Raw genomic sequence first — 5,555 nt, 5'->3', positions numbered from 1 at the left:
GAAATTCGGTTCTGCATACATATATTTTATGTAGGATATACTATAATATATTTAACATGTATAAGAATGCCTGCCATCTAGGGGAAGGGGTGGAGGGAAGGAAGGGAAAAATTAGAACAGAAGTGAGTGCAAGGGATAATGTTGTAAAAAATTACCCATGCATATTATAATATAAAAAGAGTAGAAGTTTAAATGCAGTAAGCCTACAGAATTAAAATACATGTTGATTTTATTGGAGGAAATTTTGACTCACAGACAAATGCACAAATTATTGTCCACTTAAATGAGAATGAACTTGATCCAGTAACTAGTTTGTGTTGGGAGCTTAGTTTGAATAATTTCTAAGAATAAATGGCATATACTACAGTCAGAAAAAAAACAAAAAAACAAAAACATAAACATATATTAAATAAATGTCTGGAAAAAAATCACACCACCGTGCCTGAGTTCATCCTGGTGGGCTTAATAGACTCTAGTGAACTTCAGGTTATTCTCTTTGTGTTATTTTTGATAATTTATACTCTGACTGTTGTAGGTAATATTGGAATGATTGCACTTATCATTCTAGACTCTCGACTACACACTCCCATGTATTTCTTCCTGAGTAATTTGTCATTTACTGATGTAGGTTATTCATCCACCATTGCTCCAAAGATGCTGGCAGATTTAATGTTGAAGAGGCTGTTTTGCTGGCTGCTTTCTACAAATGTATGTCTTCATTGCCTTGGCCACTACAGAAAGCATACTCTTTGGATTAATGGCCTATGATCATTATGTAGCTATTTGTAACCCACTACTCTATACTGTTACCATGTCCAGGACTGTCTAAAGATGGTTGCCTACACAGCAGGATTACTTAATTCTATGATCAATACAAGTTACTTAAGTAGCTTATCATTTTGTGGTTCCAATGTTATTCATCACTTTTTTTTTTGTGACAGTCCCCCACTCTTTAAAATTTCTTGCTCTGACACACACATGAATGTAAGTATTTTTCTATGTGTGCTGGAATAAATATGGTAAGCACAGTGCTGATCATCTTTACTTCCTACATCTATATTCTTGTCTCCATCATGTGCATGCACTCAAGGGAAGGAAGGCACAAAGCTTTCTCAACCTGTGCCTCTCATCTGACAGCCATCATATTATTTTATTCAACTGCCATCTTCACTTATCTGAGAACTAGCTCTAGCTATTCACTGAATCAAGATAAAGTAGCCTCTGTGTTCTACACAATGGTGATCCTCATGTTGAACCCTCTGATCTATAGCCTGAGAAACAAGGAGGTAAAGAAGGCCTTGAAGAATGTAATTAGGAGATAAAAGATTCCTGCTTTCATTTGACTCCATTTTTGCCTAGGGAAGCATATGTAGGATTCATTATGCAGTGCTCTATAAAATATTTTAATAGATGGGATATTATACTCTGGTTAGGATAGTATATAACACTCACCTAATTCAATTATTACTCTTGAAATATATTCTATTTTTCTTGATGAATGGATGCTGGCCCCAGAAAGTTCCAGTGTTTGAAAAAAAAAAAGTATACAGATGTTAATTGGTCCTACAATAAACCATCTACCAAACACTATGCATTTTGATGAAACTCTTCTTAATGCATAATAGAATTACAATTTAAGTAAATTTTACATTTTTCTTCAACATCTCTCTTTTTTGGTACTCATTTTATTTAGCTTCCCAACTGATGCTTTTAGGGATTTCATTTGAGCCTATTTTCATCACTTCAAAGGAAATGAAATTTAATTTGGTAAAATGGCTAACAAATAATTTTTAGGAATACATTGTTTCCTTTAAAATTTTCTCATAAATTTGCAGAATTTCAGACCTAATAAGGGTCTCTGAAGTAGATATGAGTAAACTGCACTTTTAGTCACTGATTTATGTGATCTACCTCACAATTTAAGGCATTATTGACATATATTTACACACATATTATATGTCCTTTAGAAATAATAAATTTTTGACATATCCACAAATATTTAATAAAAACTTACTATGTAATCTTGATTAAACTAGGCATTGGAATTAGAAAGACAAAAATTCCATAAGGAATTTTCTCAAGGATCTCATATTCTGTCATAAGAATATATATCCATGTGTGTATATGTCTGTAAATATGAAATTTAAATTTAGTAAATTAAGATGAAGAGGAGATGTGGAAATTAGGAAAGAATTTATGAAGTTAGTGACACTTTTCCTGTACCTTTAAGGAATTATAAATTTCAGAAGTAGTTGGTGAGGAAAAAATTCATTCTTGGCATTAAAGATGGTCTATCACAAGAAATTGAGTTGGAAATGAAATTATTCACAAAGGACAATTTGTCAGAACCATAGAAGGGTGTAAATTGGCTTGTAAAAGTATGGTAAGCCTGCAATTTGAAGAGCTTAAAATAAAAACAGATTTACTCATTCTGCTTGTTCTTAATTATAGAAAAATAGGAATAACAATTTTATAACTTTATGAGTGATATATTTAGTAGCAGATAGACGAGTTATGAAGTACCTAGTTAGCACAGTAGATTGAGCACCATTCCTGGAATCAAGATGAGTTAAAATGTGGCTTCCAATATTTACTAGTTCTACAATTCTAGAAAAGTTACTTATCCCTGTTTGTCTCAGTTTCCTCATCTAATAATATGAGTAGAAAAAAGAAATAGGAAGATATTCCAATATCCTCTCTAGTATATTTGACAATAAAATTCTAAAGAGGCAGACAGGACCAAAAATAATTGAACAACAGTTTTTTTTTTCAGTTGAACTCTTCATTTTTACCTCATGCATTGAGTTGGAAATATATTTATTGATGAATGAAATGAAAAAAAAAATTAATTCGAATCTTTAATGTCAAAAGTGACAAAACTGAACCCAATAGAAACTATTTGCCTTGACTAAAGTCACAGATAGTTAGTGATCAAGCAAAGATTAGAAATAAAACTCTCATTCTTTGGACTTCTGGCCAAGATGTCAGCGAGGAGGCACACAGCTGCTTGTGCTCTGTGTTTTCTCTCAGAACTTACTTCATGACAAGCCTCAGAATTAATGCTTGACAGGGAAAAAAACCCACAAATAATCACCAACAGAAGACATCCTTGAAATTCACCATAAAAGGTCTGTGTTTACTTGGGAGGAGGGGACAAACAGACTGGGCACAGACTGAAGGCAAGCAGGGAGGGCAGGACAGGCAGTTTACCTGCTCAGACCTGAGGGGTAGGGGTGTGATCTCTGCCAGTGTGGATATTCCATCTTGGCAGCAAGCCAGGAGCAGCAGAGAAGGTTTAAACACCAGAGGTAAAGAATAAAACCGTGTAAAGCTAGTGTCTCTCAGGAGCCGGCCACCCCCACCCCCACCCAGACTGACTTAGCTCATTTTTAGAGCCTCAGAGCACAGACACAGCACACTGACATCCATGTCTTGCTAGTGCCTCACTGCTGTCTCCTTCAATCTGTAGAGGAAGACCAGTAACAACATCCAGGCCCATCCCCACCCAGAAACAGAACAATTGTTTCTCTTCAATTTGTTTTCTTTGATTCCCACTCTGACAAAATGAAAAAAAAAAAAAGTGCTCTAATCTGTATGGATAGAGAGCAGACTTCAAATATTGAGGAGACTAAAAGCAGACTGTCTCCAGAGGAATCACGTAAGGGGAATATGAGCTGCTCCTCAATACACAAAACTCTCATAGAGGAAATCAAAAAGGCTCTCACAAGAGAGCTAGAAGAGAAATGGGAAAAGAAAAGGGAAGCTTGGCAAGAGAGTCTGGAGAAGTCATCCGAGGCATTTAAAGAAAGAGTGGATAAAGAAAACAAATCATTGAGAAATACAATTAGTGAGTTGGAAAAAGAAAACAGCTATCTAAAAAATAAAATGGATGAAATGGGAAAAAATTCCACAGAAGAAAAAAACTCACTTAAAAACTCAATTGGACAATTACAAAAAGATATTTAAAAAGTGAGTGAAGAAAATATATCATTGAAAATTTAATTGAACAAGTAGAAATGAATCTCAAGGAGAAACCAAGAAGTAGTCAAGCAAAACCAGAAAAACAAACCAATTGAAAACAATGTCAAGTACCTTATTGGAAAGACAACAGACCTAGAAAACAAATCTAGGAGAGACAATATGAGAATAATTGGACTCCCTGAAAAATGTGAAGAAAAAAAAAAAAAAAGCCTGGATACTATTTTCCAGAAAATTATCAAAGAGAACTGACCAGACATTTTAGAAACAGAGGGTAAAATAGACATTGAAAAAATTCACATACTGAATGGAACCCTAAAATCAAAATGCCAAGAAATATGGTGGCCAAGTTCAAGAACCATCAGAATGAAAAAAAAATATTGGAAGCTGCTAGAAAAAAACAATTCAGACATGGAGGAGCCACAATAAGATAACCCAGGATCTGGCAGCGTCTACTTTAAAGGAATGAAGGACCTGGAATATGATATTCTGAAAGGCTAAGGAAATTGGTATGCAGCCAAGAATAACTTGCTCAGCAAAAATGAGCATCCTTTTCCAGGGAAGAAGATGGAAATTTAATGAAATAAATTAATTCCATCTATTCTCTATGAAAAAAAAAAAACAAAAACAGATCTACACAAAATATTTGATCTTCAAATACAGAACTCAAGAGATTTCTAAAAAAGTAAAAAGAAATCTTGAAAACTATATTTCTGCCATAAAGATAGGTAAAGAACACATTCATAATTTGTCCTAGAAACCAGAGGTGGAAAGGAAATTATATCATAAAAAAGGGTAAAGTGGTTGTGCTACATCTCATGAAGAGGCAAAGGTAACCTATTATATCTGAGAGAAAGAAAGGAGGGGAATGAACATAATGTGTATCAATAGACATATTTGATTTAAGGTGAAACTTCTACCACTTCATTGAAAAGTGGGAGGGAAGGAGTAAGCTAAGGGGAAGGAAATACAGAAATTGTGACAAAAAGGGGTAAAATTAGGGGAGGAACTTTAAGGTGGGGTAGGGATACTAAAAAGTATATATAAATACCAGGAATGCAGGGCTGGTTCAATATTAGGAAAACGATTAGCATAATCGACCATATCAATACCCAAATTAACAAAAAACATACGATCATCTCAATAGATGCAGAAAAAGCATTTGATAAAATCCTACATCCATTCTAACCATTCTGGAGAGGAATTTGGAATTATGCCCCAAAAGTTATTAAACTCTGCATACCCTTTGATCCAACAGTGTTACTATTGGGCTTATATCCCAAAAGGTACTAAAGAAGAGAATGGGACCTGTACACTCCAAAATGTTTGTGGCAGCCCTTTTTGTAATGGCTAGAAACTGGAAAATGAATGGATGCCCATCAATTGGAGAATGGTTGGATAAATTATGGTATATGAATGTTATGGAATATTATTGTTCTGTAAGAAATGACCAACAGGAGGAATACAGAGAGGCTTGGAGAGACTTACATCAACTGATGCTGAGTGAAATGAGCAGAACTAGGGGATCATTATACACTTCAACAATGATACTATATGAGGTTGTATTCTGATGGAAG

General features: G+C 34.5%; 1 pseudogene; it reads left to right on the top strand.

Annotated features, from left to right (window-relative positions):
- Nucleotides 1–351: 351 nt before the first annotated feature.
- Nucleotides 352–1,322, top strand: LOC141547499 (olfactory receptor 5F1-like; annotated as a pseudogene).
- The last annotated feature ends 4,233 nt before the right edge of the window (nt 1,323–5,555 follow it).

The sequence above is a fragment of the Sminthopsis crassicaudata genome, chromosome 6 (assembly GCF_048593235.1).
Source record: "Sminthopsis crassicaudata isolate SCR6 chromosome 6, ASM4859323v1, whole genome shotgun sequence".
Taxonomy (NCBI): Eukaryota; Metazoa; Chordata; class Mammalia; order Dasyuromorphia; family Dasyuridae; genus Sminthopsis; species Sminthopsis crassicaudata.
This window is presented reverse-complemented; position numbering and strand designations above follow the sequence as displayed.